The 20,117-nt window shown below is 40.5% G+C and overlaps 1 protein-coding gene across 1 annotated transcript in view; it reads left to right on the top strand.

Moving 5' to 3' along the window:
* The window catches only part of FHIT (fragile histidine triad), a 1,585,586-nt gene that overhangs the window by 1,299,454 nt on the left and 266,015 nt on the right, over positions 1-20,117 (top strand).

Raw genomic sequence — 20,117 nt, 5'->3', positions numbered from 1 at the left:
TCCTTCCTTCCTTCCTTTCTTTCCTTCTTTCTTTCCTTCCTTCTTTCCTTCTTTCTTTCTTTCTTTCTTTCTTTCTTTCTTTCTTTCTTTCTTTCTTTCTTTCTTTCTTTCTTTTTTCCTTCCTTCCTTTCTTCCTTCCTTCCTTCTTCCCTTCCTTCTTTCCTTCCTTTCTTCCTTCCTTCCTTCCTTCCTTTCTTCCTTTCTTTCCTTCCTTCTTTCTTTCCTTCCTTCCTTCTTTCTTTCTTTCTTTCTTTCTTTCTTTCTTTCTTTCTTTCTTTCTTTCCTTCTTTCTTTCTTTCTTTCTTTCTTTCTTTCTTTCTTTCTTTCTTTCTTTCTTTCTTTCTTTCTTTCTTTCTTTCTTTCTTTCTTTCTTTCTATCTTTTCTTGGAACTATCTGCTTATCTAATTGGTGAAATCCAAGCTAGAGGTTTGCCTAAATAAGTAGGCCTCAATGAATGATGTTGAATCACGCGCCATGTCAACTCATTGTGGAGTTAACCCTGACACTTGAGGAGGTGCGGTGGGTTGTCTGTGTTCTTTCTAGACTTGCGCAGTGATTCACTTTGCTGTAGCATCTGCCAATCTCCTTGAGCTGTATCATCTAAGGGTCTCTTTTTGACTTTGTTTTGGAGCCACATCCTGGGCAGATCAGTGACCATGCGGAGATTCTAGTGCTGGGAGATTCAAAGCATTGGACAGAAAGGCCTGGCTGATATAAAGCCCCTTGCAGAATTTTCATATTTCCCAGCCTGATTCCCCTTGATTGGAGATGCTGAGATGGGAGAGGTTCTGTGTGGTGGTGTGTGGACATGACACAGGAGAGACTCACTATAATACAGCAAAGACATTCTACCTACTTTTCCATTAGATGAGAAGATAGAAAAACTCTGGAATATTACACAGGATTTAAAACCAAGGGAGACATTACTACAACCTCTTGACATTTTTACAATTGAGTAAACTGAGCCCTAAAAAGGGGAAGTGACTTGGTCACTGCTATGCACATAGAACCATGTTCCTGCCCCTCAACAAGAATATATATGGCCATACATATGGCATCAGACAAAATGGAGTCAGAGATGAAGCTAAAGGGGGAGGAGGAATATCAACCTATCTAGAGCCCTTCCTAAGCAGCTAGGTTACTCAGTGAATAAAGCACTGGGCCTGGAGTTAGGAAGACTTGAGTTCAAATGTAGCCTGAGATCCCTACTAGCTGTGTAATCCTGAGCTAGTCACTTAACCTCTGTCTGCCTCAGTTTCCTCAACTGTAAGATGGGGATAATCATAGCAAACACCTTCCTGGGTTGTTGTGAAGATCAAATGAAATAATAATTATAAAGTGTTTAACACAGTTCTTGGCATACCATAAGTGCTTAATAAACACTTGTTCCCTTCTCTGCCTTACCCCATATTACTTTGCATATATTTTACATTGATTTTTCGGTTTACACATTATGTCCAGTAGAATATAAGCTTCTTGAGAACAGGAATTGTTTTTGTTTTTAGTTTAGGGTTCTTTTTTTTTTCTGTGTCCTCAGTGACCATTGAAGAGTCTGGCATATATCATATTAATTAAGTAAAGGGACAAATGAATAATTGGAGAATACAACCAGGATATGAACACAGTTTCTCTCTCTTCAAAACTAGTGCTCTTTGTTAAGACAAATAAAATTTAAAAAAAAACCCACAACTATTAAAATTTCTTTTTTATGAATTTAAGAATCAACAACAAACATAAACAATTCAATATTTGAAAAATAAGAAAACATAATATTGTATATGAAATCATGAACTTCCATAACATACAGTGTTTACAAAAACATAGATTGAATTTAACCTGGTAGTGACAACTTTTCTTTATATACTCTTATGAGCATTTTTGATTCTTTTATTCTGGATTTAGTTCTCATTCCAGTGTAGCACACTATCTCTTTTTCTAGATGACAGGCCAAGTGAGGCCATTGCTTCCCAGGCCAAGGTAACGGACAAATAAATACTCCTCTCTCTAGCTCATCCAGAAAAACTGAGTTTAATGTTAACTTGTGTCTGTAATCAATGTAGCTAATTGGAGCCTGAAATCCCCAGAGTGCTTAGTGGTAGGCAGTACTGCCAGGAGAATGGAAGCATTTTTAAGTAAGTAGGTATTAGAATTGTCCTTTCTAACAACAGATTTCACCTTGAATTTTGTGTTAGTTTGTGTGAGTTTGGAAAGGTTTCTTTATCTGCTCATTCCCCATCCAGATTCCTCATCTCCCTCTGACTGATCCTTGGCTTAGAAAATCCTTTGGCTTCCAAGGTGAATGCCTCCAGTTGGTGTGTGCTTTGTCTCTTTTCCCCAAACCCACAAGCCAGAGTCGAGACCCAATCCCTATTTTCTGCTTGATCGCCTGACTCATACGAGTATTTCCTGTGTAAAGCACTAAAAGCTCAGGCCAGTCAAGGGCTCTGTAGGATTCTTTGGCAGATCTACTCCACTGCCTTGTTTTCTTAGATGCCTTTAATGGGAGATCGGTCAGTGCTCCTGACAATGTTGTTAGCAATGCTGTCCTTGTTGCATCCCACCGAACTAATCAGAAACTCTCAGGCAAAGAAAATTGGATACCAACCATTAATGGACTGGCCCAGGAGTAAACTGCCATCCTCAAGTGAGTGAGTGAAATGGGTCCTTTAGATAGCAGAATTCTGCAGTTTGTTTGAGAGTCATGTGCACATTGGATGTCTGATGTCTCTGGTGTCAGAAGAAGAGTTTTAATTTTGTGGTTTGGAATAAATGCTTGACTTCTCAAATCTGCTTCCTTTTTGTCCTCTCACGCAGTCATAATTCCTATCCCATTATAACTCACCCCCAAAAGGAGCAAATTTTTAAAAAGTGAATTTGGAGAGACCATGTTTCTATTGCTTGAGTGGTATAATGGATATAACAGAGACTATCAAAGAATAGGACCTGGATTCTAGGTCCACGTCAAATGATTGCAATCTGTATTTCATTCTCTAGTGGTTTGTGAGCAAAGGCTGAATGACCCTGTGTTAGTTTTTGTACTAGGAATTCTTTGGGGGTATGAGTTGAATGAGACAGCCACTGAGCTCCCTCTCAATTCTGAAAATGCTATGGTTTCATGATTTTGAAATATGGAGTGCCCCGAGTGGGCACCATTGGATGACTTTCTAATGCTTGTATCAGCTCAGGAGTGGGAAAAGAGAAAGGCATGAGTTATGGGTAACTTAAGGTTGAAGGTTGTCAGAATGTGAATGACAGGAGGAGAGTGAACAAAGAATTCAGAGGAAAGCCTATTATATACTTGAACTGCTTAACTATAGGACAAAGATTCCAAAAAGAGGAAAGTAACGTACAGAGGAATGAATGGGCTGGGAAAATAAGGAGGAATAGAAAAATCTGTAAGTCATAATAATGATGAAGAATAAGGTTAGAATAGTGAGGCTGGTAGATGGAAACAACAGGTATCTTGACTGAGCAGTATCAATGAAGTGAACCTGAAACACAAGATGGTCTAAGAGATGACAGCCTAAGAGAGAAAGTAGATGTCCTAAAGGATGTATGAATAAAAAATGAATGAATGAATAGTGCATTTGTTAAACACTTACTTTGTTCCAGGGCACTGTCCTGGAAAGGAGGGTGGCCAGAGAAGAGGCACTGGACAGAAAAAACATCAGGTTTCCTTCAGTACAAGGCGGAAAGGGTAGAAGAGAGAAATAGAACGTAAATGATGTGAAATTATTGATAAACCAGGATTGGGTGAGGGTTTGAGGAGAGGTTCTGGGGAAAGAAGATGCATCTAGACAAACAGCCACTCTGGATCATAGGCATTAGTGCAGTAGGAGATAGAACTTTGCTAGCCATGGGACCAAAAGTACCAGTTGGTCAGGGGACTCAGGTGGTCCAAACAGGAATTTGAAGATCAGCGTTAACGAGGGCAGAGAATGTTGGGAGAGGGAGGCCATTACAACTTGGCAGAATGTAGCCGAGGCAGCTACTTCACTGGTTTGCTCTTTTCCTGTAATTCTTGGAAAGGGAGGTTGCACATGGATGGAAATGGATGACAGAAGAGTCTGTCCCAGCAAGGGTTCTTACCCTATTTTTTTTTTGTCCTGGACCTCTCTGGCCATTTGACAAAGCCTACGGACTCCTTCTTAGATTATTTTTTTCAATATTCATAATTGAAAGAAATGCTAAATTTATGTTTTTCCATCCAAGTTCACAGACTCCCTGAAATCTGTCCAAAGATCTCAGTTTGAAAACCCTAAATCATGGTGCAACATGCTTCTAGTTCTGGATGGCCACGTCACTCCTCCACAATCCAAGTGAGGGCTAGAAATATAACCCAGATCCAAGTGAGTGTGGGAATACAGAGATAGCTCTTTTTCTCTCTGAAGTACTGAGGCCTTGAAGATGTCAAGGGAAGGCAGAGATTGTCCCAGAAGGAGAGTGGAACATGTGTGTCTATAGCAAAGGCTAGGAGGCTTCCCAATCCCCAGGAGCACCGGGGCTCCCTGCTCTCCTGGCTCTTATCAAAGGGGGAGGAAACAAAGTCCTAGAAGAGTTAAGACACTTATCCAAAGGCAGGCAGCAAAAGTGTGGCAAGTCTTGAACCCACGCTTTTGGCCTCTGAATTCAAGTACAATGCACTGTCCACGAGTCTCTGGTCTTCTTCCATCAGAGGACGAGTATGAGCACAAGCAACACAGGAAAATGTTTTGAAAGCTGTAAAAGACCATGTCCTCCTCCATCTCCCTCCTCCTCTTCCTTATTATCCTCCTACTCCTCCTTCTGCATCTTCCTCTACTCCTTTATCATCTTCTTTGTCATCTCCATCTTCTAGTTATTGTTAACAATCTTGATTTTTCTTTTTATGAAAGAAAATATTTTCAAGGTTTAAACTAATCAAAGTAATGGACAAAATGGTTAGTGGCTAGACCTCTGATCTCAGAAGGAGGTAGACCTGGCTTCAGTTTCCCACCACTGGTACATCTTGACTATGTGACCCTGGGCACGTGATTGTTCCTCTCAGTGACCCAGGACACTCTCAAAGGCTATAAACAGGTGCTAGTCTGCCTTGCTAGAGGGAGTTACCTCAACAGGAAGGACATCCCTATACCAATGAAAGCATAAGTCTAGTACAAGGGGACAATAACACAAGCCAAGCAATAATTGGAGAGCACAGGGTCTGAGTGGTCATTCCTTATTCATATAATTAGGGAAGTTGCATTCTTAAGAATGATTCCCAGAGAACAGAAGCCTTGCTCAGGGTTGAAAGGCATGTAGTTAGTGGGAAATGGGGCAGGATTATATTCTTCCAGAACAACAGAAAAAAATGGTCCCTTTGGATTTACTTTTGAGATATTAACGAGTTTGGGGTTTGAGCTGGAAAGAAGGAAGGAAGAAAAGGAAGAAAGAAAGAAAAAAGAAAGGAGGGAACAAGCATTTATTAAGTTCCTATTGTGTGCCATGTGCTCAACACATACTATCTCATTTGAGCTTCACAATAACCCTGAGAGTGAGGTGTTATTATTGTCCCCATTTTACAGTTGGGGAAATGGTGGCATGTTGATTAAACGATTAGCCAAGGGTCACACAGCTAATAAACGTCTGAAATCAGATCTTCCTGACTAAAAGCCTGGTGCTCTATCCACTTTGCTGTTTAGTTGAAAGAGGAGGAATTAATTAACGTTATCATTATCATCCCCATTTTATAGATGAGGCAACCAAGACCCAAAAAGTTAAGTGACTCAATCAGTATGAGCAAGGATGAAGATGATGAACTGGTGTTAGAAATGAAAGATATTGTCTTCTAGGTGAGGACTGATGTAGTTATTAGCATTCAGAGTCAGGAAGAACTGGGTTCATATTGACTGAAGACACTTCTTGCCTGTGTAACTTTGGGCAAGACACATAACCTCTCTGTTCCTGTGATATAAGAGGGTTGGACTTCATGGCCTCTAAAGTGCCTTCTAGTCCTATGTCTGTGATTCTACAATGCTTTTTATAGCCACGATGCTAATAGCAAATCTAAATTTGGTAACATGGTGACCCCAAGGCTGGCTAACCCAGGGCACTTCAACTCCCATTTTATGGATAAAACACATTCAACTTTAGTGACACAGATGTACTATTCAAGTGACCCCCTTCCAGAGTGGATATTAAATTTGTGTAGAAGCAAATTGAATTCAGTATATGTGCCCATTGCTTTGGTGGCATATTTTTGTGTAACTAATTTAAAAAGATAGATTGTGGGTTAATTGTGTTAATGAACTAACCCAACCTGAGCAATGCCCAAGGCTCAGCAGGGTCCCAAACCCTCATTAAGGAGAAATGTCCATCTTTTTAGCAGCCATTGCACAAAGCCAGTTTTGGGTGGCGCCACTGGAGCAAATGTTAATTCTAAAGGTCGACCCTTTTGGGGCCATCATCATAAACCATTCACCTCTGTCTCGTCTCCCTCACCTCCCAGGTCGGCAAATTCTCACCAAAGAAATCAGAGAGCATTTGTGTTAACTGATCCCTGGAAAGGTCCCCACTGCTGTAAATCTCTTGCACTCAGCTGGATCCTGAGTAAAATATAGTCCACACTTGGACCCGACTGCAGCTCCCCATCTTAAAGAACGGCCCTGACTAAACGATCGTGAAACAATGCCTCTCTTAATTAGAGGCCAATTCATGTTGATCCAAGAAACGGAAGGTTAGCAGGCCTTGGAAAGGGTCTATTCAGGACTAGGGAAGCTTAGTCGATATAAATTCCAACCCCCTAATCACCAAATTGACATAGAAAAGAGAACACTGTTAGTTTCTCATATCATCTAATTTCTGGGTATGGTGGATTGAATCGCTTTGTCTCATTAAGAGAACAAAGTGCATTATAAGAGAAATAGCTGCAAAGCAATAGGATGTGGATTTTCATTGTAGTTTTGAGAGATGAGACAAGGGCAGCCTGGCTGCTCATTTATTTGCATCGTCATCATTATTATTGCCACAGTAATGCTCATCTATTGGGTTTCAGTGACTCCAGGCAGAGTCCCACAAAGCGCTTAGGTACTTGGTGTGAGTACAGAATATGTAGTAATGATGATGTTATCTATATACTTCTCTGGTCATGTTGTCATTCTGAAATTGCACTGAAATGTAATTTAAGAGTCACCTGTAACATTGAGGATCATTGGTCTAATTGAAATCTTTTGTCTTGTCATGAGTTATCAAATCATTATCTCCACAGGGACTAATTCATGTCTTCTGTACTGATTATTGGGAAGAGAAGTTCATTTTGAGTGTTGCATTCCCTGCAGAAGGATCTACATGTCCCCAGAAACCTTTGCTTCATTTGCAGAAAATGAAGAACTCTTTGCTCATATGTGTAGCCTTGCCACGTGGTGAACATCTCCCATCAAAAACAAAGAAATACTTCCTGGAAAAAAAATCTGGCAACAACATAAATATCTGCTCACTTGAGTTAGGCAAAAGATGTAAATGTAAGCCACAGAAGAAATATGGCTCCCTCTAAATTTTGCTAATTTCGAGCAAGTCAGGAAAACAAGGAAACATATGTACCAAGGGGAAAGTAGGATGTGCAAAGAAACTTGACAGGGAAACATGATAAAAATTGGATCAAGTAAAGTTCTATTTATGTTGAATGTTTTATTTTGTGGAAGTCATATATGAAAATAGCCATATTTGAAACGGTAAAAATCCTATATTCAGCTCATCCAGCTAAAACCATCATTTACATTTGAAAGGTTTTTACAGTAACAGCCAAAGCATGAAGCTAGTGATATAAACCAAGCTATAAAACAGGCAAAAAACCACTCATATTCAGAGACTTTTTGCAACTCAATGCAGTTCTTTAAATGTGTATGTGTAATTTTATTTTATATATTTATATTATATATTTAATGAGACAAACTTTATATAAATATATTTATATTTATACAAACTTTATCTTACATAAATATGTTTATATAAGTTGTTTTATATTTTATTTCTACATAAAATATACTTAACATATTCATATATATTTTTATATATAATTATTTTTTTTATATATCATCAATAAATTGACCAGTAAACATTTATTAAGTACCTACTAGATGCATGTAGTGTGCTAAACACTGGGGATACAAAAAGAGGCAAAAGGCAATGTCCACCCTCAAGGAGCTTGTCTATCTAATAGGGGAGATAACATGCAAAAGAATATGTACAAGTAATCTGTATACAGGATAAATAGGAATAATTGAGAAAGGGAAGGCACTGGGATTAAGAGGATTTGGGGAGGGTGTCTTGTAGAATGTGAGATTTTGTTGGGACATAAAGTTATATATAGGTTTCATATATATATACATATATATTTATATAAACATACATATATACATTTGTGTGTGTGTGTGTGTGTGTGTGTGTGTGTGTGTTCAACACTGTTATCTTCCAGATGGTACAAATGAGCATGGAAGTATTGGCCAAAATTAAGGAAAGAGAACTTCTAAATCTGTAGAAGGATTCCATTCTTATTCAAAGCCCAGAGCAGTTGTGTGAATTTAGGAGACTTGATAAAGGAAACTGATTTACCTTGAAACTAGAACAATTGCATTACTGATAACCGACCAGTTGGAAGAGGCTTTATCTAGTTACCATCATTCAGAATCTGTGATTTGGGGTGGTCTCTTTTGTCCTAGTTATATAATCTGAATGGTGAAGGAGCTAGTGAGCAAAGGGAATGGACCAATCCACAAATTCATGGAGACCTGTGATTTAGTACATGGAGCTTCCAGTGTGGAAACTGCACTCCACTTATGCAGCAGACTGATCATCTTAGAAGGTTGGCTGGGACAGATGCTAGGATGTTAAGTGACTTGCCTGTGATCATACAAAGAGCAGATAGATATAAGACTTGAACCCAGAAAGGTTTTCTTGACTCCAAACCTGACCCTCTATCTATTAAATCACACTGTGCAATAGTATTTGAGCAGCCAGGTGGTGCAGTGGATAGAGTGCCGGGGCTAGGGTCAAGAATACTTATCTTTCTAAGTTCAAATCTAGCCTCAGACACTAGCAGTGTGACCCTGGGCAAGTCACTTAACTCTGTTTGCCTCAGTTTCCTCATCCATAAAATGAGCTGGAGAAGGAAATGCAAACCACTCCAAATAGGGTCACAAAGATTCAGACATGACTGAGAGACTGAACCACAAAAATTCAACAATATTCATCTTCAAAAAAAGTATCACTTGGAATTCTGTTGGTATTAGCGCTTGGCTACCCCTTATGCCTGGGAGGTCTTTCTACTTCACCTCCACCTCTTACCACCCTTGACTTTTTTCAAGACTTAGCTTAAGAGCTCCCTTCTGCAATAGGCCTTCCTGATCTCCTCAGCCACTGGAGATTTCCCCTCTAAGGTTACCTTAGAGTAGATCATCTACATACTTATTTACCTGTTATCTCCCCCATTGATATGTTAGCTCCTTGGGGACCTATTAATCTATATCTGTGTATCTTTGCATTTTTTGTATCCCTCCCTTTAAACCCTCCCATCCTCCACACTTAGCCCAATGAGAATAGTAATTAACAAATACTTATTGATTGTTGATTGGATGATTGATTGATGTAATCTTTCTCCAGAATAACTGTGCAGGAGAACAATGCCTGAAACCAAACATGTGAAGTTCCAGTTGGGGATTCTGGCTAATTTGGACAGAAGGTGCCAATGTAGGCTGGATATCAGCAAAACCTCCCAAAGAATTAGATTGATCCCAATGTGGTACCAGCTGCCTTGGGAGGTGTAGGTTCCTTCTCATTGGAAGTGTTCAATCAAAGCCTGTGTGATAATGAGAAGAGCATTGATTCTGAAGCCAGAGGACCTGGGTTCAAATACTCCCTCATGCTTATTCCCTGGGTGATCTTAGGCATATCACGTATACTCCCTAAACCTCAGTTGCCTCATCTGTAAAATGATGAAGTTAGAGTAGCTCTAAGGTTGCTCCCAACTCTCAATCCTATGTGTAACCCTAAGCACATCACTTAACTTCCCGAGGCCTCAGTTTCTTCATACATAAAATTAGGTCTTTGGATTAGATGTCTTTGGTGACCCATCCTGGTTCTAGGTCTGTGATCACAACATCCGTGTCAATGTACAGTGTGTCCGACTGTGGCTGATCAAACCAATATGAGCTTGGAGGGTACTACCACAGGCCAGGCACAAATGGTCCTTGGGAACATTTAGGAAGAGGATGTCTTCTAAATTTGCACGTCTCACATTTCTTTTGATCTAGTGCTATTCTGCTGTGCTCATAGAGCATAGTGCCTTCTTTGATGTGGGCACACCACATTGGGACAGTGCTGTGCCATTGTCTGCCATGTCTCATGGGCTGTGTTGTAGAGGAAATCCTTTGGGTGGTATAGGTAGGCTAGCTGGCCACTGAGATCCCTGAAATCCTGTGGTTCTACATTGAATCAAAAAATATTGAAGCTAAAAAAGTTGGCTTTTTTCTTGAATCTGGGCTGTGCCCCCTTGGAGGCCACCTGAGCTCCTAAAAGCGGCTAGATCTATTTTTAGGAGATTTTCTTTGGGAGCGCTAGAACATAAATGAATGCCGGCATGCCCTTAATAGCTGACCTTTCCAAGTTTTCCCATTTCTGTTATTTAAACTAGATCTTAGAAGTGAAAAAAAAGACCTTAGGAATGCACTGGGCAAGCGAGATAATTAGCAGACACAGTCTTTCTCCTTACTCTGTCTTTGTCTCTGGAGGGATATGAAAGCTTCTACTGTGCCTTTAACTGGACCAGTTGGTAATCCTGTTAACATCTCCTCTTTGGGCTTATCATATTTCACTTTTTTTTCCTTTGTAAAATATTCCTAAAGGGAGGCTTAAGCAATAATGCGCAGATTATGGAAATGATGCTCATTAAGCACAAGGAGAGACTTCCAGAAAGGCACAGCACTGCTTCGAAATATGTAACCCCCATTAGAGGCTCCATTCAAATGTTTATTCATAGAGTAGTAAATGTTTATTATTATACATTTTATTGAAACATAAATTAAAGAACTGTAATTATGGGTATGGCAAACACTAAAGCAATGTGCATTTATCAAGAAATAAGTAAGACAAGGAAAAATGCCACCTCTGTTTCATTTGCATTGAAATACTTAATCCTGCTCAGAGCAGAAGGACTTGGGCAAGAATCATCTCTGTGGATTAATATGTTGGCACATCATAGAGAATAAATTCTCCCATCAGTGGAAGGCTGTTCCCTAGAATAAATATTTGTCTGGGTCAGGAACTGTGCAAAGGAATGGTATGCTTCCTCTCTCTCCTTGAGAGGTGGCTCATGTTTAACCCAACAGGCATTCGTGTTCTCCCTAAGTAGATGCACAGTTTTCGGTACTTTTTCCATCTCTGTTGGTTTACAGGATAATGTTAATGATCCTAGCACCAGAGACCATTTGGAGTGGGGGGGACTGAAAATAATTGAAGGGAGCTTATTTGAATCCAAGTAAACTAGATTTCCAAACGATGCTTTCTGGAATAATTGAGAGCCATACTTTAAGGGGAAAGAGGTAGACATATTCCAGGAACCTTGATACCCATTCACACTCCAAAGCCATGTTCCAAGGCAACAGTCTTCTACTGGTACTTCCATGGAGTCACGGCTTCGCTGATAAGGGCACCCACAAAGTAAGAGTGTTGGATTTGAGTTCTGAGCACGTGACTTGGAATCCTGGTTCTGTTACTTACCACCTGTGTGACCTTGGGCAACACATAACTTCCCTAAGCCTCAGTTTCCCAAGTTCTAAAATGAGGAATCTGGACTAGCTGAGCTCTGAGGTCCATTTAGCTTTAAACATACGATCTTTTGATCCTACACATGTGATCATGAACAAGTCACTTAATATCTCTATGTCTCAGTTTCCCCATTTGTAAAATGAAGATTCTCAATTAGATCTCTGACGTCCCTTCTAGCTCTAATTCTAGGATTCTTCTGTCAGGATAAATCACAACATTTCTTTTTGTTTTTTAATCCCAAATGTCTTTATTGCTAAGAGTATTTTTAATAATATTTTAATTTTTCCTAATTACATGTAAAAAAAAATTTTAACATTCATTTAAAAAAATTGAGTCCCAAATTTTCTCCCTCCCTTCTTTACCTCCCAAGGATGGTAAGCAATTTGACATAGGTTAAATGTGTGCAATGCTGTAAGACATATTTCCATGTTAGTCACGTAAATCAGAACGTTTCTAAGCCTTCTCATTCTGTGCTATTCTTGTATTTATTATTCCTGGACAGAAGATCTTCCCAACATGCTAGGAGTCTTCCTATTTTTGTTTTATAGTAGGTGGGTACCAGTGACCCACACTCTAAGATCTGCTCAGCCCCGGCCTCTTTTTGAGACCACATGTTCCATGGCTCACACCTTTCCCACCTGTTCCTGTATGAAACTCATTAGTAAGAGACCATAGCCTGCACACCTTTCTTGTGACAGTCTCTGTTGTCAGCTTGACTACATGCTTGGGAGATGATAGTGCCCCGAGATATTCTGCCTCACAGCCCCATAAGGAAAGCAGGAGAAAATCATTGACCTTGGAGTTCCAAGACCTGACTTGAAATGCTGGTTTTATCATTAACTACCTGCATGACATTGGCAAACCTTTTAACTTCTCTGGGACTCAGGGGTCACCTATGTAAAGAAAGGAAGGCGTACTAGATGGCCTCAAAGATCTCAGAGCTCCAGAGCTCTGTTCTATGTACCTATGATTTTTTAGAGATGAGTTTTTATGTCGGGGAGCAGCCTGGGATTGTTGAAAGCTCTGCAGGATTTCTAGCATGCTGCCTTCCTCCTAGTCAATCCTGGAACCAACTCTTTGTCCCTGTTCAGTGCCTTCCCTACATATATGCTGATTGGTAGAGCACAATGCCATCTAGTTGTATATAATGGTCCAGCCCACAACGATTTGCTTTTCTCTGTAGCAATTGTTAGGCCAATGCTTTTGTGTTTTGTTCCGAGTTCCGTATTTTAGGAAGGAAAGAAAAAAGGAAGAAAGGAGGAAGAGAAAAAATGAGGGAAGAAAGGAAGGAAGAAAAGAAGGAAGGAAGGAGGGAAAGAGAAGAAAGGGATGAAAGAAGGAAGAAGGAAGGAAGGAAAAAAAGGAATGAAAGGAGGAAGGAAGGGATGGAGGGAGGGAGGAAGAAGGGAGGGAGGAGGGGAGAAAGGGAGGGAGGAAAGATTGATGGAAGGATGGAAGAAAAAAGGAAGGGGGGGAGGAAAGAATCAAGAATTTCCTAAGTGCCTACTTGTTAGCTAATTTTACTGAACCATTTTTTTCCACATCTCTTTTTAGTTTTGTTTTAAGGGATAGCTCTCTGGGCAAGGGAAGGGCAGAATCTGTTGGGGAATGAAGGTGGTATATAAACGAAAGATATCAATAATTTTTAAACGAAATTATTCAGCTGAGAATCTTTGGACTAGGAAGTTGTCTATTGGTTTCCATAAGGCAAATAACCACACAAGACAGTGAGCTGCCCCTATAAAGGGTAAATGCCTTTTACAGCAGGATATAATCTCTTGACTCCCATAAATGATTCTGACAGCTGCTCTGCTTGGAAATAAAAGTCGCTTCTGTGTTTACACAACATGGAAGCCCTGCTGTAATTTCAGAATCAGGAGCTGCCACAGGGAAGAAACCCAAGAACTTAAAAAAAAAAGTGGAGACCCTTGAGCGGCAGAAGACCAGGGATGTGTTCCCCAAGCCCAGATGTTTGTCTATGCTTAATAGTCGCTCTCCGGCTCTGCTTTCCTTTAACTCATTTAGCAAAGAAAAAGCAAAGGAGCTGCTTGAGATGTAATTGACTCTCACTGTTCCTGCTTAGGTCTATTACACAAACAGTAGGGAAATTTCTCATATTGGTTCTATTCATTGCAATGGAATATATATAGATATAGATATCTATATATATAGTAAAGTTCTCCAATCAAACACCTGCCTTCTTAATTGATCATGATTGCTTCATTTCCCGACTCCCCCAAAGCGATTTGTTTTTAAACCAAGTGGATACATTTTGTTATGCTACGTTACGGTCTTATAAAAACATCACTGGCATAGTAAAGGTGAACAAACCATGAAAATATCCCCATTCCCCACTGGGTGTAATAAGTGGTCCATATGCCCATCAACTCTTCATTTGTTTTTTAAATCTTTGTTCAACTCTATGGTTTTCTTGTACAATCAATACATCCTTTGTTGTGTATAAAAAAAGAAAAACTGGGTTGGTTCTAAGTGTTACTCTTCAGGCTGTTTCTCTTCTTGAGATGCCTGGGTTAGTGGCAAGAAACAGAGTTAGGAGGATGAGGGTTCAAACCCTGCCTCAGACACCTACCTGCTGTGTAGCCCTAGGTAAGTCATTGAAGCTCTCAGTTTCCTTATCTGTAAACTAAGTGGGTTGGAAAGATGTTCCTTTAAGGTCCCTCTCAATCTGTGACCTGAGCTATCTTCTCATCCCTCAAATCTTCTCTAGTTTAATTGATCTGCAATAGACCTCTTTGGAAGTGACTGCAAAGATTTTAAAGAAAAAAGGTCTCACCATGTTTGTCCACCCAGTGCTCTGAATATTCAAGTACTTGACTGGTGCTTTGGAATGTCAATGCCCTCACTGGACATGGAGGTCAGAAAGATCTGAGTTCAAATCTGGCCTCAAACACTTACCAGTTTTGTGACCCTGGATAAGTCATTTAACCTCTATCTGCCTCGATTTTCTTACCTGTAAGATAGGTATAATAATAGTACCTACCTCCAAAGTTGTCATGAAGATCAAATCAAATGATATGTATAAAGCACTTTGCAAACTTTATATAAATTATTGTTATTATTGTTGTTGTTGTTATTATTAACTGCTGTTGCTGGTAACCGTTTGGAAAGTAAAGGAAAGGACTCACATAACCACCTATTCCTTTTAACTTTTATCCCTATCAAGACAGTGTTATAGGAGAGAGAGCAAAGGCTTTTTCCACCATGGAAGGACTAAAAGTAAAAGAAACAGGGCAAATTCCCAGGCTCTCTGAGTCAAATGGAACTTTCTAGGGCTCTGGCTACAATCTTGACTCTTTCCTCTGGCTTGAAAAGGCCTCACTTTCACAATTCGAAATGTAAAGGTGCTCGGTGGCTAGAAGCTTCCTGCACCCTCAGCAGAGTTCGGACTCATACATCTGCCTTCAGAACCACGATGTCCAGATGATGTGCTGAACTAATACGTCTTGGAAGCTCAATGGCATTCATGATTCATCAATATAATCCAGGACTGGAGCCTCGGTGCTGATGTATTACTCAGAAACACAATTGTTAACCCCTAGCTTGGTATCTGTCCAGACTCTCCAAGTTTCATTTCAGTACCATTCCAGAAACAGCTCTTAGGCACCCACTCGGTGTAAGGACTTGTCTTCAGTCTTGGGGATACAAAAGCAGAAATAAAATGATGTCTACCCTTAGGGAGCTTACATTCTATGGAAGGGATACTAGATGTCACAGAAGAAAAAAATGTTGGCTTTGGACACAAGAAGATTTCAGTTCAAAGCCTCCCTTGGCCCAATATTAGCTGTGTGACCCTGGGCAAGTCACAACTTTCCTCAGTTTGTTTTCTTCATCTGTAAAATGGGGATAATACAAACACTTACCTAAATCACAGGGTTGTTGTGAAGATCAAATGAGGTAATATATGAAAAATACTTTGCCAACCTGAAAATGCTATATAAATGCTAGCTATTATAACGCAACATGAGCATAAGCGAATGAATAAATGAATGAATTAAGCCTTTAAGTTCTTACTGATCAAATGAGATAATATTTGTAAAAAGCACTTAGCACAGTGCCTGGCACATAGTAAGCTCTATAAAAATGCTTATTCCCCTCCACCTTTCCCTTCCTAATTCTGTGTGGATAGACACAAATGGAAAAGCAAGACATATGCTGCTGTCAAAAAGTACCCATTCTAACAGTGGAGACAATGCATATGAAAAGTTTCATTTTTGAAGAGAAGGCCAGTATATTCAAAGTTATTTCAAGAGAGCACTAGCACTAATAAATTTTGGCAGTGGAGGTGATGATTGGGGAAAAAAAAGGCTTCATAGAGCAAGTCACTCCTGAGCTGGGCTTTGAAGGAAGCTAGGGATTCTAAGAGACAGCCATGAAGAAAAAGTCTAGTCCTGACATGGCACCACCTAGGCAAAAGGCACCAAGGTGGTGAAGAGGTGTAGGGGTTTGGGGGTGCTCAAACGGACCCCCCCCAAGATCGCGGCGCCGAGTGTGCCTGAAAGAATTCAACCCAAATCTTCTTCCAGCCAGAGAAAAAGTTTATTAAAGATAAATCACATATAGGCCAGGTGATGCCTGTGAGGACGAGTGGGCATGAGAGTCTCAGCCTCTGGGCATGAGAGGTTCTCAGCTTCTGAATGGGGGCTAAGGTGGTCAAGGGATGCCTGTAAGGACAAGTGGGCATGAGACAGTCTCAGCCTGTGAGATTCTCAGCATCAGAATGGGGGCAAAGGTGGATCTTAAGTCAGGTGACGCCTGTAAGGATGATTGGGCATGAGAAAACCTCAGCCTCTAGCCTTGAGAGATTCTCAGCATCTGAATGGGGACAAAGGTGAATCTTAAGTACAGAAAGACTGTGGGAGGGATCTAGGAGTGGCCAAGTAGTTTGGGGTGAGGGGAGGAAAGGCCTAGGGAGATCTGGATGGGAGTGGCTAGTAAGCTAGGGTGAACAGAACTCCTGGGTCCTGGACCTCATGGCCTAGAGAGGATTAAGGGTGGGAAATGGCCAGGGGCCATAGGAAGGTAAAAAAATGGAGGGGAGATTGGGTGTAGCCACAATGAAAGGCCAGTTGAAGGGGGGAGATGGTTGGGAAAAAGGGTCCAGGTGGGAATTCAGTTTGGAAGGTCTGAGAGATTTGAATAAACAATGAAAATAGATAATGAAGGGAACTGGAAGGTAGACCTTTGCTTTCAAAGGGAGATAAAGAAAGACAAACAGGAGCCAGGTTCTTTTTAGGGCTAAGGGCAGAGGTGCATGTGAATAAGATTAAAAGGTGAGGCTTCAAAAGTCTCAGGCTTCTGAAGCAGAATGAAACCCTTGTCATTGGGAGTGACTACTGTGCTAGCTAGGGCACAGCTAGCAGGCCAGTTTCAATGGAATAGTTTCACCCAACCTCTGTTGGGTGTTGAGTTTGTTTTTTTAGTTTTCCAGTTGGAGATCACCCTATACACACACGGAAAGCTCTCCATTTCATTAAAGGCAGCCCCATACCATCCATCTCTATATTGCTGATATTCTGAATGGCCAAAATCAATGACAAACAGGGTCAGAGCCCATCACAGACATCTGTGCTTTTTTGACAGATGACTAATTTTATTCCTGCATTCTCCCCAAAAGCAGCGACACTTCCAGTTGCTTTTATGTGGTAACAAAGCTGGTAGGGATTTCATGTTGACCTAAGTTTGAGAGCAGAATGATATTGGCCATCCCCCAATGAATAAGAGAGTTCCAGGTGGACCAGAAAGTACAAGATTATGTATTTGGAATGCTACAAAGTAGTTTGTACTCAGCACCATTTGCTCTAAGCCTGGGCTATAGGCCTTAGATTGGGGCTAGCTTTTAAAAAAATTACTCATTTTATTTTCAAAATTTTTCATGATCTGAATTATTTTTTGCCAAGCTCTGCACTAGTTGTCCTGGGTGTGGTGTAGTGGAGAAATGGTATGGGAATTGGTTGGTTGTTGTCCATGCTCAGAGGACCAGAATGACATCACTATGTTGGGGTCAGGGTACAGTGTGTCCGACTATGGCTGATCAGACCAATATGAGATCAAAAGGTTCTACCACAGGTCAAACACAAATGGTCCATATGAATGTTTGGAGTGGAGATGGCACTAAATTTGTGCATCTCACCTTTATTTTGAGCTATTGCAATTCTCCTTTGCCCATAGAGCAAAGAAAAATAAGTCAGGAAACCTGGATTCCACCACCACCCTCCCTCCAATAATAGACTCACAGTATTATTTGAGGCAAGGGATGAATTAAGGGGATTTTACTTGATGACTTCTAAGATCTTCTCCGACCCAATCATTGAATTAAATAATTAAGTTAAATCAATTCAATTCAGCAAACACTCATGAAGTTTCTATTCTCTATAGAATAGAGAGCTAGGTGCTAGGGGAAATACAGGAGTTAAGTCCAACAGGGTTCCTGCTTTTGGGGAGCTTATCCCCTTTCCTCCTCCTCATTGTTGGCATTTATCAAGCACTTAACAAGTATTATTATGTCATTTAAGCCTCACTACATCCCTGGAATGAAAGTGCTATTGTTATCCCCATTTTATCAATGAGAAAACTGAAGGGGGTAGAGGTTAAGTGACTTGCCCAAAGGCATGCAGCAAGGTGAACGTCTGAGGAGGAATTTGAACCCAGGTTTTATTGACTCCGAGTCCAGAAGCCTACCCACTATACCACCTAGTTGGTTCTGAATCACACCATGTAGTTACTGTGCCTCAATTTCTTCACCTGCAAAACAGCAATCAGATTTAGAGCTGGAATGGCCCTTAGAGGTCATCTAGTCTAACCTTTCTCATTTTACAGATGAGGAAACTGAGGCTTGGAGGGAGTAAATGACTTGCCAATAGGTGCATAGTGAGTAGGTTTCAGAGAGAGAATTTGAACCAGGTGCTCTTGATATAAAATTAGGGTTCTCTCCACTCCATTATACTGCTTTTAAGGACTTACGATACCTATCATACCGCCCTTCCCTCTTGGACTGTTCAAGGGAGGACCAAAAGGCATGATATACTAGAGGAATGCTTCTGAAAGTATAAAGTGCCATACAGATGTTGAGGATTAATAGTGCCACTCAAACTCTTCCGACCATGCTCTTGCCTGGGGGTTTTCCATGGGGGCGGGGGTAGATCTATAGTGACTGCACCTGTTCCAAACATCAAAACATCAATAATAACATCAATGATGATGATGATGATAATGGTGATGATGATGGACTTAAAAGATTGGCAAAGCACTTTACATGTATTATCTCTTTGTATGAAAATTATCCTATGAGAGTAGGGGCTATTGTTATACCTACATTAGATGAGGAAACTGAATAAAGTCAAATGACTTACCTAGGGTCATAGAACTAGTAAGCATCTGAAACAGGGTTTGAATTCAGATCTTCCTGACTCCCGGTCCAACATTTTATCCACAGTACCACTTAACTTCCTCAATCAGGTCTTGAATTAACTTCTACTTTTCCCCTTCTCTAAATGATTTCCTGAGGGGAATGCTATTCATTGGGTAATTGCTGACTTTGTTTCCTTCACTGGATTCCTCCCCCAACTCCTATGAGCTTTGTAACTTAGCTTGAAATATCCAGCAGCAATGAAGCTGGGTTTGCTGACTTAAAAAAAAAAAAATAAAAGAGTCTTAAGGCCTCTCCTCAAATGGAGCTATTATCTGCTCTGTTCAGCTTGGCACTGTTTTCCTCACGCCTTCCATTTTAATAGCATATCATTTTTTTTTCTTGTTGTGCAGTGAAGCCACATAGAAACTTAATCTTGAATTCTGTGGACTGCTTTAGTGAGGATTCTGAGCCTAGGAGGAGTAATCAGAAAGGGGTGGTGGGAGAGGCGGGAAAGAGCATTTGAGTCTTTGTCCCCAACTCTATATTCGGCCCTTTCATTATTACTTTTCTCCCCAGGATTCATAATACATGCTAGAACAAGGCTCAAGGGCAGGAATAAGGTTTAACTTCCACCCAGATACAATAGAGTATGTACTAGAAGTCAAACTTTCAAATGGCATTTTAGACTTGAAAAATATATTTGATTAGTTGTGCCGGCTGCCTTGATTCATGCTCTCAGCATAATAGAATTGCTACGTCTGGGACCTGAGTGTGCTTTGGCAGGCTGAAGAAAACAGGCGGAGTTCAAGGAATCCTCCTGTGTCACTCCTTGGTACCTTGTCCACGTTTCCACCTCCTACACTTGCTAATTCTCCTCTTCTACAATTCTAATTTCAACACTTCTCGTTTCCTGTCAGTTTCAGACTCACGGACATCAACTTTTTTTCCTCCTTAAAGATGTGCTGTCAT

Source organism: Vombatus ursinus, unplaced genomic scaffold (genome assembly GCF_900497805.2).
Source record: "Vombatus ursinus unplaced genomic scaffold, bare-nosed wombat genome assembly UNPS02014773.1, whole genome shotgun sequence".
Taxonomy (NCBI): domain Eukaryota; kingdom Metazoa; phylum Chordata; class Mammalia; order Diprotodontia; family Vombatidae; genus Vombatus; species Vombatus ursinus.
Note: the sequence above shows the minus strand (reverse complement) of the source record. Positions and strands in the feature narration are given on the sequence as shown.